This window comes from Centroberyx affinis, unplaced genomic scaffold (genome assembly GCF_046629955.1).
Source record: "Centroberyx affinis isolate AG114_WGS23_722 - 3 ecotype Tasmania unplaced genomic scaffold, CSIRO-AGI_Caff_v1 ptg001163l_1, whole genome shotgun sequence".
NCBI classification, from domain to species: Eukaryota; Metazoa; Chordata; class Actinopteri; order Beryciformes; family Berycidae; genus Centroberyx; species Centroberyx affinis.
In genome coordinates this window covers 166,312-187,244 of record NW_027279694.1, presented here as the reverse complement: position 1 = coordinate 187,244, position 20,933 = coordinate 166,312, and the positions used below count along the sequence as shown (strand labels likewise).

The following is a 20,933-nucleotide window of genomic DNA, read 5'->3' as shown; positions in this document are numbered from 1 at the left end:
CCTATTATTTAGTGATGAACTTAAAAGCAGTCAAACCTTGGCTCACCAGTCAGGCTTGAAGTACTATAAATCCCAGTTGAGTCAATGCTCTCTCCTCTCTCTTCCAGGTAACCTTCTCTCTCTCTCTTCCTGTCCCTGATCCTGTCCACTGTCAAAGCAGGCGACACACCCCAACATGCGGACATACTACTTTTGCACAGACACAGCCAAAGAGATGGAGTCTTGGATGAAAGTAATGACAGATGCCGCACTTGTACACTCAGACCCAGTCAAAAGGTTTGTATTAGTATCAGTAATGTAGTCATTTTAGTGGAGACTTATTAGATTTATTTGAAGTTGGGAGATAACAGCAGGCTGTTTAACTTTTCAATGGGACAGCTCTTAAAACAAGCAGTAATGACTTGGCATTCCTTGTTTCATTTCTCCTTCCTGAGTTTTTTTTTTTCCATTGTACTTTAAGCAAGAGCTTTTTAAATCCCTCTGTTAAGCCTGTTAAGTTGTTTGGTAACAGTTCAACGACCGCAGTTGACATTTCTGGTCTCTGGAGTGTTGAAGAAGCCTGTTTCTTTCTTTACTCTTATGTAACTACATTTATTTATTATCACACTGTAACATACACAACAATGCCATGTGCATTGGGCATATGCCCTCTGAATGTGTGGTACAGGTGGATGTTGCACAGCTGCACGACTGTGGCAGTGGGATGAGTCATCAGGATGGAGGGCGTTTTATTTATTTTTTTCTTTTCTTAAAAAAAAAAAAGTCTGTCACCTGGCAACCTGCCTGTCTAATGCCCCTCTTTTACATGGGCGAGCAGAGGCGTAATGGCAAAGTGCTTTTTAATTACACACAGCAATAGAGTCTGAAATACACCAGAGAGTCCATTTAAATGGGACAATATTATGCTGCTCCAAGACTCCAGCACTATCTTGTCTCCTGTTTTCATCCACTCGTTATTCCACCCTTAATATCTTCTTAGCTGATGTATAGTATTAAAGAAAAACAAGACAGCCCAAAACTTAAGCTGTTAAGGACCATTCCCTCTAGGTGTAATCAACCATTTGTAAAATCTGCCCAAACAAGTATGAGGTAAAGCACACAGGCCTTTCATGAGAGCTAAATGTGTGTTTTTACTGGGCTGGAGGAGCCACAGAACACTGGAGAAGACATTACACGTGGCTCGTAATGTTATTTAAAAGGCTGCGAGTGGAAACTGGGAAGGCAAGCCTTTGGTATTGCTCTCTTATTGTTAACTTAGGGAGCCTCGCCACTCAGGGGAATTGGCTGATCTTTGAGGCTGTAACCTTGAGTCCATCCAAGGCCATGGAGTAGTGGTGTCCATTTCCTCCAGAGAACTCCCTCAGGACTACAGAGCTGTGGGAAGTTCTGCTAGAGGGGAGGCAAGGGGGAGCTGCAAGGGGTTGCGAGGTCTGAGCGCCACCTTTTCGAGACGTCTCCCGACAGAGGCAGTGTTTTATTGGAGATATCTGGTTTCCTTTTTACACGCCTGGCCTGCTCTGGCAGCTGGAAGAAACATTGTACACCTCCACCCGTTTTCCCTCCACTTTCCTTTTGTCTCAGACCTGCCCCCACAAAGCTTGTTACGCTCCAGCTAGCGCATTGGCTCTGTCCTTATTCATACTTGATATAATGTCTGGAAAAGACATTTTATCCATGGTCTATGGCATCTGTAGAAACACTGATTAGTATCACAGCTGCCTTATATAAGTCTTATCTAATGTAGTTATCATCCCTCCCTCCCTCACTGCGCAGGTGAGCTGATGTCTTAGTTATCTTTAGCTGACGCAGGTTCTTAGATTTTTCTCTTCCTCCTACTCACTCTTTCTCTCCGTCTTTGTTCCAGGTTGGACAGGCTGAAAGTGGAGCAGTGCGGGGCCGCAGGAGGTCAACCATGTGGCCAACCACAGGCCGCCGCTGACACGACCTGAAATTCAGAACAACGAACGCAACCGTGAGGCGGACCGGGAACGCACCACCACACCCACCGGCACCACGGCAGAGGAGGAGAGGAAAGCAGTGGGACGCCGAGCGCTATGGCTTCCAGAAGGATGGAGCAGAGCGCGAGCGGTCCACTCACCAAGATCAACAGCATCAAGCTGCAGCCAGCCCAGGCTGCAGCCCTCACCGCCAACATCAGCTCGCCACGGACTCCAGCAGAGACGGACGGCCCATACCGCAGCCCCCAGGTCAACGGAGCCGGGGAACAGAGTCCAGCCGACCCGATTGGAGTCCCCCCTCCCCCCCACCCAGGAGCCAGAGCGCACCCTGAGTAGGACCAGCTCCATGCAGCAGTTGGAGCAGTGGGTCCGCACACAAAGAGGACGCGGCCAGGATGATGACACCAGGAGGTTGGTTGAATTCAGTTTTTGAGGTCTTAGAAAATGTATCCAGTGAGAAATCAGCCCCAGTGACACAGAACTACATTCTGATATGTCACACAGTCACGCTGACCTATATTCTGATGTTCTAATATTCGCGTTTATTTCAATTGTGAAATTGGTCTCGTTTTTGATTCTGTCTGGCAATAAAAATGACACCCTGGCCTTTAACAAAAATGGACTGAAATATTAGTTTGAAAAGCAAACTTAAGAGAATGTCAAACAGATATAATCCCTCTTATTGGATTCAGCTGTGGTTGTTTATTTTTTATCTCATTTACTTTAAATTTCTGCCTCTTGCATGTACTACAAGCAGTTTCAGGGGCTTCAACACATATTGCAGATACTTTCAGGTGTAAAGAATATTGTGCGAGTGGTCGCTGATCCAAATATTCATAGAAACCTGGAGCTCCCTTGCGGTTCCCTAACTTGTTTGGATTCGAGTCACTGTGACCAGAGGAGTCATGCCAAATGGCTGACAGTCTGCTCCACAGGGTCCAGCACCAGGCGTCCTGAAGTTATTCCAGAACAATCCAATCTTGTCCTACTTTGAAGCCCGTAGCCTCCGACAGCAAAAAGGGGGAACATAAACTTGGCATTATCGAGAAATGCTGATTCACCTGCCTCTTGAGACAGCAGGGATTCTCCTTAAGCACCTCAGTGTCTTAAGAAAGCAAAATTCACATGCAGACACTGTGAAACACTAAACCTCTTAATAAGCCCTTTTTCTATCGTAAAACTGTGCAGTTTAAAGTTGGAAGATTCACACAGGCCATAGTGTTGACTTTGCCCAGTACAAATTGTGTGATATTATCATGAATAGCAAGACCGGAGAGAAATACTCCTCAGTATTACGTGAGGAGTATACCTAAAACAAAATTAATATTTTCTAGAAGGTAATTTCTTCAGTCGTCGACAGAACATCATATATCATATGTATATCCACGTTCATACACATGGCAGTGTTTGCTAAATTTGCTACCATGCGCTTATGCACTCAGAGCTTCACATCAGAATCTTTAAATCTTTAATGTGTACAGCAGTAAACAGATTTGAGGGTAAACAGTAGCTGAGCAGTGCAGTGTGCAAGAGCTGCTGCCTATGGCTGACCCTGCTGAAGAGAGGAGACTCTCAAGACAAACTTTAATTGGGTCAGAATAAGCTCTGTCTTGCTCTCTCTCTCTCTTTTTCTCTTTCTTACTCTCTCTCTCACTGTCTGTCTGTCTGTCTCTCTCTCTCCCCTCTGTCCTTCTCTCTCCTTTCAGCTGTTTCAGCAGGCTCTGTTTGTCATTACTCCAACCCACTTCCCTGCCGTGGTTGCATTATATGCATGTCCTCTAGCGTGATGCTCAATTTCCATGGGGTTACATGCCTTTTTTAAATGCTGCTGGGTTTCACAGACCAATGAGTGTTCTGGCCAGGATCTGTAAGGGAGTCTTGCTAGGATGCTCTTTTGTTGCCAGCTGCACTGACTTTGAACCCGCTGTGGAAGTAGAGCCGTTTAAAGCATTGTTGTTGCTGGAATAGTCTAATTTGTCCTGTGGGGGGTTCTTGTCTCCGTCTTATGTACTACACACACACAAGCACATAAACCAGAAATGTTCACACATACGTTACTGCTTCTACATGCTGCGAGAAACTTTGTTGATGGGTTGCTCTATTTTGACCGATTGTGGGCGGTGTGAGAGGCTCCAATTACATCTATGTACTGGTCCCGTGCAACTACAAAGTTTTCAACAGGAAAATCATGTCTTATTCTCTGCTTTGGTGTTGTTTTTCATAACATTGCATTATTTTGATGAGTGAACATAGCTAGCCAATAAGTGCTAATTAGGAATCAATCAAAAATGAACAGAAATAAAATTACTACGGAGCTTACCATTGACCCCCAACGATGATGGTTCCATTCTCTAAGTAGCGTTTTTGAGATGTTTAGGATGATTTGTCAATCGAATTGCTTGGAGTGTGGATGCATGGTTAGTGAGAAATAATCTGTCCTGAACCTGCACCTGAACAGAGCATCTCTGCCACTCATCTGTCTTTGTGATGTGTGGCAGTCTGCTCTACTCCCACCCCTCCCACACCCCTAACCCTTGGTGTTTAATGGCCATTAATAAGTGTTTTTTATAATGGGATTCCAGTTAAAGAGGTTGTCTGTGTGAGCCACGGGAATATGAATGATCTCTTAAGCTCCTTATTAATCATAAAGCTTTATGCTTTTTCCTCCTCCCCAGCATCATGTCATACCAGACTCTGCCCAGGAACATGCCAAGCCACCGGACACCCTTTATTCCTCACTATGGTGATGGCTACCGCACCATGCCCAGGAATAGCATGGCACAGCGGGACAGCATCTGCAGCATGTCCCCCTCGATGTACGACCAGGCCCTGGGCCCCTTGCCGACCGACAAACGCCGCTCCATGCGGGACGACACCATGTGGCAGCTGTACGAATGGCAGCAGAGACAGGCCTACACCAGGCAGCCGGGGCTCTACAGCAACATGCCCAGCCCCAAGACCATGATCAACCTGTCGGAGCACGCTGCGCCGAGCCACTCCATCCCCCCCTCGCCCTCCCACGGCTCCTTGTCCATGTACGGCGGCTACTCTCCGCTCCGATCCTACAACATGAACAGCGCCCGCTCTGAGGTATCCTCTCCCATTTACCGCGGGGACATGAGCATTGACAGGCGGCACAGGCCACACCTCACCAAGGTGAGTTCAGACAAACTCCTTAATGTTATTCTTATTGGGAAGCTCACTCAGAATGATTAATCTATAGACAAGCAGATTTTGATTCTTATTCTCTCTGTTCTGCAGTATGCCTACCCACCTGACAGGAGGTCTATGCCTGCAGGGATCCCTGTCCAGACTATCACTGCTCAGTCTCTACAAGGCAAAACGGTAAGCACCCCTCCCAGCCCTCCCCCTCTCTCTCTCCATTGCTGCTCCTTGGTTTAGATGCTCATATGGATTTCTGTAATACACCACCCTGTAATTTCATGCTTGGGTTCCGCACACTTTTCCATTCGAGTCTAATTGGGCTTCTTTGAAAGACAGGGCAATTTTCATAATAACACCCCCTCCCCTCCCTTTTCTCCACAATCTCTTTCTGTCCTTCATTTCCTTCCAAGAGGACATTGTGACAGAATCTTTAGTGACAGATTTAGGCAGAACTCAGATGTATGTTCCAAGCGGTAGGATTTAGGATATGTTCACTTCAGGAGCTCCTTAGACTCGCTACACATCAGTGGAGACTTAAAAACCCTGTCACTCACAACTCCCTAAGCCAGATCAGGCTTTTCTGTCACAGCTGTACACAGTGCTATGTCCTCGTGGAGCTGGGAAAGTGTGAAATGGATGCTGTAATAAATGCTAGACTATTCCTCTGTCTTGAGTGGACATGTAGAAAGTGCATGCTGCCTCGGATAATTCCTTTGTCCCCGAGCTGCATGAGAACTCAGTACCTCGATACAGCAACGGTTCACCTATGAGGAACCCAGTACCACTAAATCTCCTGTCCTGGTGTGTTCTCTCCTATCCTCTCCCACTCCCCCTGCGGCGTGTCCTTGTTTCCTTGTGGCTGTGTGTCTCTCCCTCCCTCCCTCCCTCCCTCCCTCCCATGCAGCCGGAGGAGCTGACTCTGCTGCTGATAAAGCTGCGGCGGCAGCAGGCAGAGCTAAACAGTATCCGGGAGCACACTGTAGCACAGCTTATGCAACTAAACATCGATGGCAACAGCCCAAAGGTCAGGCCCCGAGAGGTCCCCCTGCAGGCGTGTGTGTGTTTGTGTGTTGTGCGTGCCATCTTTACCCGCTTCCGTCATCCATCTCGATCCAAAGGAATTTTTTGGGGTCATTTCACACATGGCAGATATGGGGAGGAAAGGCGCTGCGGTAGTTATGCTGACAAAAGGCATTTTCCTCATCTAGGATTGTGCTTTGGCTTGAAGTTGTCTATTCATCATACTTGGGGATCAGCTACTTTGGGTGTCAACTTTTCCCAAAACACTTAATATGTCCGGTGACACAAGTAGACTTCTTTTACAACTTGCATCAGACTTTATGGAATTCATTAGCTCATTACAGTTGAGCTATTTCTTTAGTGAGTACAGTCGGGCAGGCAGTTGATTGAGGCATCTTACTCTCCTGAAGAATCCAGACAGATGTTAGCCGGAAATGAAATGTCCAACTTAAAGCTATTGGCGATCTAAGGAGGCTTAGCGCACTGGCGTACGTAAATGTTAATTCAGGATTTTTGCCTTTTAAGTCTCCTCTAAGACGTCAGACTACAGATTTGACCATTACTGATGTAGGTCAACTAGACTTGAGGTGGAGAATGTTTGGGGTTGAGGGATTTATAGTGTCACAACATTAACTGGCAGCATGTAAATACTTTAACACTATTCTTTTTATTCTTTACAATTTAAGTTTTTAATATCACCCATGACCCATGAAGTCACCATGTACCAACCGTTCAACGCAGTACAGCCAAAGATGATTGCCTTGAGTTGACTGTGTAGTCTGGTGAAGTAGTATAATGGATTAACGATCCCTAAGTGGTTTATTCAGCAACATTTCAACTTATTTTCATTAAGTATACAGTCATATGAGGTCAAAACATTGCTAAATAAACTGCTAGCATTAATGCTGCATCCAGGTATCATTTTGATTTCATTGCCTTGCTTTGTTTTCTTGCCTGCGCCTGGTCAGGATTATGGGTGTGCACACACAAAAGTGTCTTTTTGGCAATTATGGAGCTCCAGTCTTCCATGTCCAATAGTCCACTCTTACACAGTATGTCTGAGACCTGACGTGTTTGCCTCACCTTGACTGGTCCTGCCTTCTTCTCTGCCTGGTTAATCTTATGTGCGCATGGCATGCTGGTGTGTGTGTGTGTGTGTGTGTGTGTGTGTGTGTGTGTTTAAGAGAGGGAGAGAGAGAGAACGACTTCCTCTCCTTTTCCTTACTCTCCTCTTGCCTTTTCTCTCCTCTGCTCTCTGCTGCTGATGCTAGAACGACATTCTCTCCCATCACCTCCAAAGGAACCTCATGTATTTGGACAACCAGGTGGGGTAATGCATGGCCCTGTCTAACTCCTGTCATTAACTGAACTAATTTCAGGCTTTGCTGTTCTTGTTTGACTTTTGGAGGTCAAGACTGTCCGTTGAAAGCTTTTTTGTTTTTCCTGTTTGATATCTAGCAAGGTTATCATTCATTAGTTTGACTTTTACCTGAAAATTTGTCTGCTGCACCAACAGGTATCATCTCATTCTGTAAGCTAGTCATCAGTGTAACAGCAGTGTAGTGAAGTGCTTTGCTGTGCTGAACAGAGTTCCCAAGGGCATTAACAAAAGTGCTTTTCTGATAACAATTACAGGGATGAGACTTTTTTTTTTTTTTTACTTTACCATATGTCTTTCATGTGTAAAAGAGCTAGTCTCAGACCTATGTAAGCATTGAGAAATATGTAATATTTCTCCTCACTCGAAGAGGCTTAACATTTACCATGTGCTTCTACGCACATAGAAGCGATAGTGCTTGGTACATCTGCACCATTATTATCCATCAGGCTCTAAAGGGAGCTTTCCACTGCTGATTAGTAATCGTCTTAGAGCTTGATAGTAGAATGTCTTTCTGATCCTATTTGTAAGCATCTCTTTGGGCTTTTTGTTGCTATATCCATTCCTGTCCACTCTGGATGCAAGTGTTTGTTTGAGTCTGCTTTATGAGAGAGAGAGAGCAAGTGAGGTGTAACAACATTGAAAGTGTTGTCTCTTAAATGAAGCACCGCTATAAACTGACACTTGCCATATTGCTCCTCTCCACATTGAACTAGATGAAGGAAAATGACCCATTAATCGTCATGACTCACACTTTGATTGAGAACTCTGCCCCAAGGCCTCAACTTTACCAGCAAGTAAGGCCAGCCAAAGGCTTTGCTCTTCCTCATACTGTCCAGTTGCTGTTGTTTTTAGTCCGTTCTGCAATGCTCCTCCTCTGGTGTCCAAGTCCTCATGGCATCTCAAGATCAATCTCCCTGTATTGTTTGTATTGCCAACACCTCTTCATCCATTGCTTTTGACTTGTCTCCTCTTCTTGTGGAAAGTCATACCGATGTGGGCATGGCTTGTAAAGAGTAGTATGATGTGTATGCTTCACTGTCCAGTTAAATCCCTTCCTCACTGTCAGGTTTGTGTGTGCGGGCTGGATACACTTTATTCCCTGGTTACTGCTCTTTTAGAAAACACTCACAAGCTTTGGAGGTAGCCTAGCTAGCTGTGGGACTAGCCTAAATTAATAGCACAAGCAAAAGCTATGATTGCACGCAGATTGTCGAAGTAGGCGAAGCCACTTGTCTTTATTCCTGTTTTCGCTTGTGCCTTAACTAGAGGAGGTTGCAGTGTGTGATTCTTCATAACCCTGTGCAGAATGCCTTCCTTCTCATTAGGCAAGCCACCCGGAGTTGGCAGGAGGACTCTAATTGGTGTGACTTAATTCTGTGTTGCCAGACTTGTCACTCCTCCTGCAGAGCACAGCTCAGTTCATTATCCAAGTACTATGTTTTTTTTTCTGTGAAAAAATGAAGTGTCCTATCTAAAGTCAGCAGGGGATTGTTTTTAATGGCGTAATATAGAGGAGGCTGACTTTCACTTTTAGCATCCCTGTTTTAGTATCGGGAGGCCTAAATATTCCACCATCTTAAAGAAGATATCCGTGCCAACTTACAATACAGACACCAGCTACAATTCAGTTGGAGCCACGCAGTGTTGCCTTGTTTATTTGCGTCCTTTTCCAGTCAGTCAGATATTAAGACTCTTAAGACAGTAGGATTTAAGGGTTTAAGATTAAACAAACCGGACCTGAGCATACTCTGTGATGTAGGACTCTGTGCTGATAAGTATGCTACGGAGGTTTTTGGGTACACAGAGACAGCTGCTTTCTAGGTCTACTCTCTCTAACTCTTACCTGTCTACATTCCTCTCCCCACTCCCTCTTGTCATTCTGCTGATGGAGGGGATAAAGAGGGCCCAGCTTGCGTGTGACGATTGCTGTGACATCACTCTGCCACTTTTGACACCGCCTCTGGAGGTGTAAAAGTGCTGCCGGCTGCCCCCCACCCACCCCCACCCCTCCACCTCATTGGCATACCAGCCCAGCAACAGCTGCATTCCCACCTGTTCAGCTGCCAGAAGTCTGTCTCCCTCCTCCCCCACGTCACTAGTCCACACCACGCCACACCACACTGAAGCTCCCTGAGCTGTGGGAGAGCCTGCATGTTCTGTGTGGAATGCCACCTGGTTCACAGGTCCCACCTGCTTTAACTGTGCTGTGTAGTTCAACTGAGCAAAAAAGGTGTTCAGAAGAGAATTTGTGTGTCTGTGTGCAGGTTTGGGTGTCAAACCTATAGTATGTTTTTAGATTTAGAAGAGTGGGTGAATGATGAAGCATTATTTCATGAATGCATTGTCTGGAAACATGGAATCCAATGCAGTTGAAATAACTTCCCCTGCTTTTAGCAGTGTCGCTTTTTATTTCTTAAAAATAAGTAGAGGAATATAATATACGAGTAAAGAAGGCTGCGTTTTCCTGGTGACCTGGAGCTACATTTATGCAGGCCTAAAGGAGTATAGAGTAGTTTAGACTAGGCCGTTTTTCAAATACAACTGCAGTGCAGTCTGACATTAGCACCATGCTAAAGCAGTCATTAGAGCTGCCTGTGTTATTTAGGTCAGTATTTTGGCCTGGATTAAAGTAACTAAACTAAGACCTGTTTATCAATTTTCTGAACATTATAAGGTATATTAAAATTCACTAAGGAGGTCTGTGGTTAGTTTGTCAATCTGGGATTATTTTTAAGTAATATTGCAGTTTTACTAGACACAAACACACACACACTGAAGTTGACCACAGTTACCAGACAGGCAGATTCCTTGGACCACTTAGCTGTGCAAAGCATGTGCTGGAGAACAACACAACCGCTGGGCACAGCCAATGTCCTGATACTGGAGTTTAGTAAGCAAGATTGTTTTACATGCCTTCCCCTTGCACTGCCAATGAAACCACTACATTGTGCTGATGGAGACAAATGATTGTGGATGTTGAAATGCGAGGCACCAGAACCATCAGAATAGAGCCTATGTTTAGTCTGGCTGCTCTCCGACTGTTGGTTTGCTAACTTAGTTTGTCTGATTCAGTGGAAATATGAGTTCCAACCCAAGGACAAAACCCCTGGCTCTGTGAGAGAGCCTTGTCATGACACTGCATTAGATCTCCTGATTCTAATGTGTATGTGCATATTTGGTGTCTCTGTCCTGACATTATCTGTCTCTCTCCCCAGTTGAGTCCAGAGGACTACAGAGAGCATGCTTACATGTGCAGGCCGGAAGAGGTGGACATTGATGTAAGTCCAGTGTTGCACTCACTTTTTTTTATAACATGATGCTCTATTCAACTATATACTTTATACTGCTTCTTCTGTTGTGATCCCTTACAAGGAGCTGAAGATACAGGTAAGCTGGTATCTGATCCTAAGGTCAGTGGAGGCATGACTCTTTATTTTGTTCTCTTCAGGCCAAACTTAGCAGGTTGTGTGAGCAGGAAAAGGTAGTGGGGACACAGGAGGACAAACTTCAGCAGCTGCACAGAGAGAAGGTAACCAAACACCATTGCACTTACCTTACAAAAATCACTGCTCTAGATATATACAAAGAGGTGGGGCTAAGTGGAAAAATGAGAAGGAAAAAAAAAAAACACATTCGTGTGGTACATGCTCCTCCCTGCTTGTTGATTCCCATCCAAACCACTTCCATTTAAATTGTTGGTAGGCCAAATATAGCTTGAGTTTAGTTTATGGGCACAAATGATAAAAACACACACACAAAAAGAAGAGAGAGGAAAAATACAAACTGAAAATTAACATCTATATTGTATTCTTGTTTGCCTGTTATGATGCTTAGCCATGTCATCTTAAACATATTTACTATGTCCACTGTCAACAGAGTGTAAAATGGTATTGATCATCAGTTAGATGTTCCCTGCAAATACATGGATGGCTTGGGTTTATCTATGTACATTTAACATAATCTATTAGTGCGGTCACTAAAGTTAGCTTATCTAGGTGGTAATGATGACATATTACACGTTCATGCTGTGTGTGTGTGTGTGTGTGTGTATGTGTGTGTAATGTTGTGTACTTAATGTGTGTTTCTCCAGCACACCTTGGAGACGGCACTGCTGTCAGCCAGTCAGGAGATAGAGATTGGCTCTGATAACCCGGCTGCCATGCAGAGTGTCATCCAGCAGAGAGACGTACTGCAGAGTGGCCTGCTCAGCACCTGCAGAGAACTCTCCAGAGTCACCACTGTGAGAGACACACACACACATACACACACACACCCACACCACAGACACTCTAGTTCTCTTTCTTCTGACATGCTAGGGAAACCAGAGCTGGGGTGCATGTTGATATGACAATGCGATTCAGTAAGTGTTTCTCTGTCCCCCACCAGGAGTTGGAGCGGTCATGGAGTGAGTATGACAAGCTGGAAGGAGATGTGACTCTGGCCAAGAACAACCTGCTGGAGCAGCTAGAAGCCCTGGGAAGCCCTCAGGTAGGATCAGTCTTCGAAGTAGAGCTGCACAGCTTTGATCCTGCAAACACTAACACTGGCATGGTATGATAGTCTGTCTTTGGTTGAAGTACATATAGAGCTTCAAAGTAAGCAGAAAATGCAGAAGATTCCCATGAACATCCAGTCAACCTTTTTTGTCGGCACATATTTGGGAAGAACTTGAGTCAATTTCTTGGCTCTAACGCTTTAACTGTATTGCAGAGTGATGTAACAGAGAGATCAAGGCAACATGGGGAGTGACTGATGATTCATGATAGGAGAAGGCTTAATTAAGTCTTTTATCTTGCCATTCAACATGAGAGAAGTGTAGAGATGGAAAGAGAAAGTGTTCTAACTTTTATTCCTGGTTGAGCCTGAGTCAGAGTCCAGGCTAATTCAGGCTGAGAGGGAAGTGAGAGGGAAGTCAGAGGGCCAGCAGGGAGCCTGGGCAGCCTCAACCTGAGTGCCCTTCACACACAGACAAACCCGTCATCAGGAGGGAGGGGATAATTACCTGGCCTTTTGTCTCGCTCTCTCTTTCTCTCTCTTGTTCCGCTGCGCTCCCTCTCTCCCTCTTTCTTCTGCTCTCTCTCTCCTCATCTCTCCTCTCTGCTGCCATGGCCCTAATGCCTTTCTCACACAGGAGCTTGTCCAGGTCCAGGCATGACTGCACAGCTCAATAGATCCATTACTCTCCCCTCTCACTATTGCACTTTCTTGTGTCTTTCATTTTCTTCCCTCATCTTACCTTCTGCCTTTTGCTCACCCCTTTACATTGTTAGCCCTGGAGCTCAACATCAAATGTTCAACAGCAGTCTGTGTGAGTTGATTTGTGGATGTGTGCATAATATCTTTTTATCTGTGTGCATCCAGACAGAGCCTCCCAGCCAGCAGCATGTTCACATTCAGAAAGAGCTGTGGAGGATCCAGGATGTGATGGAAGCCCTCAGTAAACACAAAGCCCAGAGGAATGCTGATGGTACAAACTTCTACGGATCCAAACCCATCTCCAACAAGCACAAAAACGAGGTGAGGCATCACTCACAAAACAAAAAGACAGTATAGATACTGTTGGTCATACAGTTCTCGTTACCCAGACCTCTTTTAGTTGTCTTGATGGTGATCGCGTTGTGTTAGAGCTGCCGGCCCTGCACATGTGCAGTATGTGTGGTGGTATCTGAGTGGATGTGTCAGTCACCTTGTAGCAGGCTGTGAAGCTGTCCCTGGCTAATCGGCTGTTTGCCCAGCCTGCGGGCCGACCCTGTACCAGATGGCTGTTGCCCTGAGCGGGCATGGTGGTGCCATGTGTCACCTTGCCTCCTGTCCTGTCCTGTCATGCCCTGTATGATCCCCAGGAGGAGGACTCGGTACCCCCACGGCCGCCCCTACCCCAGTCCTACGAGCCCAACCCCCCCGCAGTGCCCCCCCTGCCCTCCCATGCTGGCGTGCGCCCTTCATCACTCCACAGGCCGGAGGACAGGAAGGCCAATCAAAGGAATGGCACGCACAGCGTAAGCCTGTTGACCTGCTGACCCCACGGTCAACCTCGCCCTCAGCTCTGTCATCACTCGTCATCGCCCACTGTGATCGTTTTCACTTTCATTTTGATGGACGTCTCATGTCTGTTGGATTGTTTTTGGTTGGATTATACCCCTACATTTAGTTGATGTTGCACCTCCATCATACATTTTGTTCAACAGCTAGTTTGATGAAGCCTCATCCGCAAATTACTTTATTTTGTATTTATTTGCTCCGAAAGGTCCTGTTTTCTCTTTTTTTGTGCTGAAACGTCTTGTTTTCCCTTTTTGTATGTTGAAAGGTATGTTTATTTTAGAGATTGATTCTGTTTCCTAGCAGCTTTTGTTGTGCCCTGTCCTTGCTTACAAAGCCATGTTAGTTGAGTTTGAATGTGTGTGCTTGCTGCTTATTTTTTCATTTCGCTGTATTGCGGTGTGATTTGAGCTGAAATGGTGTGGAGAGTTCTAGTCCAAACTGCGATATCCATTTATCTGTCAGTATCTCTAAAAAGATCCAGTCTGAAAAAGTTTTTGTCAACCAAGGACAAGTTATTCCCTCTATGTTATCTTTTACAAAATAACCACTATTCACTATTGAGCTATTCTGTAAGACAAATTTCACTTTTTTCAAATGCTGGATATCTCAGTTTGGAACCAAACTCTTCAGTCATAACTGTAGAGCAAAGCCATACTGCTTGTGTGCTGAATCTGTGTGTCTCTCCTCCACAGGGCCCAGACTATAGGCTGTATAAGAGTGAACCAGAGCTCACCACCGTAGCTGAAGTGGATGAGAGCAATGGGGAGGACAGATCTGAACACACGTCTGAGAGAGATCCCTCCGGAAACAAAGGTACATATACAATACTCTACAAGTATCATGACACCAAGAAGTATTAGAAGACTGCACCAAAGAATACTGAAAAACTACTTGATAACTGTCATTGGATGTTTGGAGTTAATAAATAAATGCTGAGATATGCAACAGATGCACCTCCTCTTGTAGCCCGTTCTGGCTGGGTGCTCTGCTACAGTCAAAATGTCACGACAAAGCAGTGGAAAACCTAGGGTAGCAGCACTCAAAATATATTAAAAACGGCGATATATTTAAGACAGCGAAGGTGCTGTCCATATGCACTAGAAATTTTTATACTAATGATACTGTGATGCTTTAGAATCTTTGGTATCAGAGGCAGATTAAAGGTTTTCTATCAATATACTTTGGTTGTATTTTAGTATTGTGCAACGTTAGTACACATAACAGTATCTGTCGTAAAACAGATGTATTACTCCTGATTGAATAGCTGTTACATGTAGTACAAAAACAGGTGAGTTGTGTGCCATGGCACACTGACCTCCTGTCCCTCTTGCCTGCCCAGGGATGTCCTACCCAGTGGGAATCGTCCCGCCCAGGACCAAGTCCCCGATGCCTGAGTCCTCCTCCATAGCTTCATATGTTACCCTGAGGAAGGGCAGGAAGCCTGACCCCAGGACGGTGAGTACCAGCTTTCACTCCTCACTGCTCTGGTGTAGACCTCGGCCTAATAGTCACTGCAAATAATTCTTAGCATTTGTGTTAACCTTTTGGAGTATCAGATGGATTATTTTTGCCACATCCTATAGTGTCAGCAGTTGTCAATGACAGAATTGCAGACTTTAAAATAGGCTTAACTTTCTGGCAGTCACTGTCCTATGTGGCAAACGCCACCCATCTCTTACTCCAAGCAGGTAAAAACAAATGTTAAGAATACTTTACAAAAACTTTTTGACTCAAGTCTGTCCTGCTATGCCCTGCTTGCCATCTTATTACTGCCACTGCTCATTAGGAGTCCCATGTGGGCAGCAGTGAAGTGGCCACCACTTGAATATCTAGAGTGACTGAAGCGTTTACTCCACCCTTAATGGGCTGTTTTGTTTATCAGGCTGTTTGTTGAGAGCTGACATGTGGCAGTGGAAGCCACTCATACTGTGGCCAGGGTGTGACTCATTCTCTCCCAAAAGGGCTGCAGTCAAATAAACGCCAAGCCTGATTTATACACAGTTTCCAGCCCCAGACACTCACAACTTTAATCTACTAACCATGTTATTACGGCACCACACTGTAGGGTGGTGCCCTAATAGAGGCAAACACAGGCATACACACAGCCCTGCCTGCAGGCTGTGGTCTACTTTAGCCACATAGCCTGTGGTGGTAAGAGATTGTGTCACAAGCCTGTAGAGTTCAGCTTAGGCCCTAGGATACTAGCCTCCTGAACAATCCGGCCAGTGGGAGCTGCCTTTCCTCAGGCTCTGGACAGGATCCAGATCTGCCAGCCCCTCCAGCATGGCACAGACCTGAGAGTGAACAACTTCTCCCCAGTTCAGTTCACATCATTAGCCTCTCCTTCTCAGGCATTAACAGGCCCTCAGTCTCTCTAGGTGCACCCATGTGTGCCAGCAAGAGCGTGTAAGTGCACAGCAGTCAGGTTATTTCTGTATGTGTGTGCGCGTGTGTGCATTTTGGTTCAGAGAGAGTGAACATTAAGTCTATCCATGCGTGTGTTTGCCTGTGTTTCTGTGTCCCTCTGTGATCTGCATGTGTGCACATGATCGTCCTCTCCGGCTAACAGGAGCGTCCACGCAGTGCGGTGGAGCAGCAGCTGTGTGCTGCAGAGAGCGGCCGACCCAGGATGAGCGTGGAGGAGCAGCTGGAGAGGATCCGCCGCCACCAGCAGGGGGCGCTCAGGGAGAAGAAGAAAGGCCTCAGTGTCCTGGGCAGCCAGGAGAACACACCCTCCCGCAGCCCCTCGTTCACTAAAGAAAACCCCTTCCGCAGCATGCAGGTATGGGGGAGTGCATACATCAGAGCTCATAATGTTGACACACTAAGGAAGCAATGAATTGAACAGGCTGAAATCTAAATCCTGATATTGTGTGTGTAATCCACTCTGTGTGTGTGTTTCTGTCTTGTGTGTTTTGTAGTCCCAAATGAGGCGCAGAGATGAGGTGATGAGCAGTGACATCCAGGAGCTGGAGGCCTCTCTGAGGCAGCAGGAGGTGGTGAGGGAGCAGGAGACACCCGCTGAGGAGATTGCTCGTCTCAAAGAAGCTTCGCAGACAGAACACTTCAACATGGACCGAGAGGTAGGGCACAGCAGCTGCCTGGCTGTCTTACTCACACAGAGTGGTCAGAAAAAGTGGCTGTTAGTATTGCCACGTACATAAAATTTTGAAATGGTTACCAACACCAGAGTAAGTATCATGGTTTTGATACGACAGCATAAACTATGTGTATCAAAACTGAAGCAGAATAATAAAAAAAAAACTTAGAAATAACATAATAATTAACATAATACATTTTGTTTTATATAGTTGAAAGCTAGAAAATATGATGTGAAGCACTGTGATACATGATGCTGCTCTGAAAAATTCTGCTATTGAACTGGTTCTCAAATTAAATTACCATGGTGCTTTACCACTATTGATACACAGTACAACACCCCTGGGTACCTATCTCACTTATTAGGCACATATATAGGAAAAGTTGGGCTGGATGTCTCACCCATGCAACAGAGGTAGCTGAAAGGCTGGCTGGGTTGTTGACTAGACTGAGCAGCACAGGAGAATAATATAAACTTGTTTCTCATTTGATAGGTAAATGAATTTGCAAATGCATGCTACTCCCCTTGGATATTAGCCAGATAAAGAGCCTCTACATGTTTCTGTGCGCCACCTTGCCTTTGACAGGCTACTTCTCTCTTTCTCTGTAGCTCTCTGTGCCTGAGAAAGTGCTGATTCCTGAGCGTTACGTGGAGTCAGACCCAGAGGAGGCACTGAGTCCTGAGCAGGAGGCTGACAAGCAGAGGAAAGTGGACCGCATCAAAGCCCTCATAGCCAAAAACAGGTAAACACACCACCAGGGCCTATCTGCACCAATAAAGTGACCGCTTGGGCTCCTTATCACAGGCATGGTCAGCCCCCAATATTTGATAAGAATCCCTCTGTGAAAGGGCATTCTTTGCAGGTGGGCAGTGTTGATATTTCCCAGCGGACAGCATGCATGACATAATTTCCGTAAGGACTAAAGAGAGGTGGGGAGAGGGGTAAGTTGGGGGACGTAGCAGGACATCACCAGAGACAGCTTAAAAGGAGCCACAATGCTTGCCTGCTCTTTTTATGCAGATCAGATGTGCAGAAAACTCCATGTGCATCCCTCCCCACTACAGCGACATTTCATTCTAAATGTCAGCCCTCTGGAATTGATTTAAAAGAGATATTTTGTGTCTGTCCTGGGGTAATTGTGTGTATGCCGAAGCTGTGCTTACAATTTGTTAGATCTATTGCACAGACCAAATTGTCCGTGTATATGTATGATTGTGTGTGTGTGTGCTTGGTCCCAGCATGCAGACTGTGCTTCCTAGTATGGCTCTAAGCCCAGAGGAGGAGGCTGAGGAGGAGGCTACGGTACAGGAGAAGGAGAAGATGATTAATATCTCCTATGAGCTGGCAGCAGAGGCCTCTAAACGCAGCAAGCTGGTAGCAGGTACACCTCTAGAGAGAGAAGAAGGGAGGGGGGGCAGTGAAATAGCATCAAAACAATACATTTGATAAAACAAAAGCTAGAGGATGGCTTTTTTTTTTTTCAAGGAATACTTTCTTTTGTGGGGTCTAGTTGGCTCCGCTTATCCACAGTATCATCAAACTGCTGCTACTTCCATTTATGTGCATGTGGTCAGTCGTTTATCACAATCCTACTCACTGTCGTCTCAGTAGTCTCTTAATTTGATTAATCTCAGTAATTATTTTTTGTGTAGTCTGCTAGGCTATTTAGTCGCTTAGTAGCTACTGACAATTTGTTTTTGCCATTTTGTCTGCATTCGTATTTATGTGTGTCTGTGTGTGTGTCCAATATGTTCCTCTGTATCGTTGCAGTGAAAAGCCTGTCGTCCTCATCCCCACCCCATCCACAATCTCCTAACACACCCCCCCAGCTCACTGACGGGTCTCACTTCATGTGTGTGTAGTAGCACCAGTAAGAGTCTTCATCAACCTGTTTTGTCTATACTCACAATGCATAAGTATTCTCAGTGTCAGGATTTTTAGTCTCGGGGGAGAAAAGATACATGAGAATGAGGAGATTGATATTTTGATGCCATTTCATTACTTCTCTCTGGGACAAGGGTTCTTACAAAGGTCTGGAAAAAATGGAAAATTAATTTGATAAGTCTTAAAGTAATGCAATTGGACAAAAAAGGAAACGTTATGAAAAAGTATGGGAAAAACTGTTCAGTCCTATTTATGCATTCTATGTAGCTGTAGACCCACCATTATTTCATATTTTGTGATATTTGTTTTTGTGAAGGATAATCCATAAAGTGATCCAGATGACAGTTATATTGCCCAACCATATTAGCATAACCTATTTATCTGACCAAATTCTTCTAATCCAGTTATGAAGTTAATGTCTGGATAAAGTTTGGGCCTTTGAAATGGAGAGTGCATGGGAATCCCGAGGTATCTATCTAGTGTCCTCTCATATATTGACTGTTGTGGAGTGTTATTTGACCTTTGCCCTCCTGATTGAATCTCTGCCTCTCTCTGTAGCCCAGGCTCTGGCCTCAGTGAAAACTTACACGTGAAGGAAAAGGCAGTGGAGGTATAAAGATGCCCAGCTGCCATGAAGACTCCCCCAAGAACATCAGCACAAAGCCAAGGCCTACAGAGAGAGAGAGAGAGAGAGAGTGAGAGAGAGAGAGAGAGAGAGAGACCTACCACACCACACTCTGGGGCCTTACCTCCACCTTCTGAATGCCTCACTGTGACTGACATCTTATGCTCCTGTGCCACCAACAACACTTCCTCTGTGACTTTTGCCCCGTGATTGCCACTCTCCGGGATGCCACACACTCGTATCGCTCTCCTCAACTTGGCAGCAGCGAGACAATAAGGCTTTGATACTGTTGTCATTGCAGTTCCATTTTCATTATTTACAAGGTTTTTAAGTTCATTTTCATTATTTATAAGGTTTTTAAGTTCTTTTTAAGTGTGTGTGTGTGTGTGTGTGTGTGTGTGCGCGTGTGTGTGTGTGTGTGTGTGTGTATGAGCAAATGGACTGAGCTCTGATGTGAGCGTACAGGCCTGTATATACACAGTCCACTGACATGACGTTTCCTTTATCATTGCAACAGGCCATGCCAAATTTTCCGTTCTTATTGGAACGCCTGTTCAATAGGGTTTTAAAAACATGTTTTCACATCATTTTAGTTTGGCTGAATCCTTTTTAACTCACCCAAATTCTGTTTTTATCACACATCAGTCATTAGCACCACCTTACTATTCATAGTTTGCCATTTAGTGTAAAGAACTGTTTATGTAAAAGATGAGTATATATGAAATATAGTTCATTTATAATTCAAGGAGGTGCCACTTTATTGCTGCAGATTAATAAGATTTGTAATTGTTCTTTTTTTCTGGGTTGTAATTATTTAAACATCCGATCTTTTGCAGTCCCTGTCGCATCGTTGCCGACACACATGTGAATGTTTTGGCTTCAGATATGCTATACTGTTTTTTTCTATTGCTGAGAGATATATTTAAACTGAGAAGGAATTTTTTTCAGAGTTTGGTTCTATTTTATGACTTGTTGGTTCAAGGTCCTGGAACTGAAAAAGGAATAGCACATGTAAAAAGCAATAAGGAAGTTTGTGGATCCAGGATGAATTGTGTTGTGTTTTTTTTTGTTTGTGTACAAAATGTAATTACCAGAGGTTCACTGTGTATATATTGTACATGGTACACTGCAGGATGGGAGGATGTATCCATATGGTTACATACTAGACTCGATATGCAAATGTTCATATCCCATCTGTTTTATATCATGTTAAATAAATGTTGCTGTTCTTACTGAGTGGTTTGTGTGTTTTGTTTGGTATACTTTGAAAAAAACAAAACAAAACAAAAAAAAAACATTTCATAGAAAATAATCAAAATTGTAGTAGACCACTGAGGGTACAGTCAGTCACATAAGAGTTCAGCAGTATGAGGAGTGTGGGGGAGTTGTATTCAAAGTGAAAAAAATACAGTGACATTAATTGAGGATGAAATAATTTGTGACTCAGCATGGAAAAAGAGACATTGTGGGAAATAGTTTTGCTTTTCCTAGATTATTGATCTTTGCATTCAGGTCTTTCAAATATTAGGGGACAATAAATCATTTTGTTTGAATTATTAACTATTGAATCAAAAAGATGCTTTTCAATCAAAACATTTCATGATATAAAATAGGTCTCCTGTACAGTTAGATGAACGTGGGTTCATGGCGTCTGCTCAGATTTTATCAGATTTGACTGGCCCTTACGGCCTGGATAGTAGACAGCGTGTTTAAAGCTGAAGCTATGGCTCCATCTTGCGGTCATTATTGTGCTACTG

At 44.7% G+C, this 20,933-nt stretch overlaps 1 pseudogene; it reads left to right on the top strand.

Moving 5' to 3' along the window:
- The first annotated feature begins 160 nt into the window (after nt 1-160).
- Nucleotides 161-20,365, top strand: LOC139648149 (pleckstrin homology domain-containing family A member 5-like; annotated as a pseudogene).
- Nucleotides 20,366-20,933: the final 568 nt, after the last annotated feature.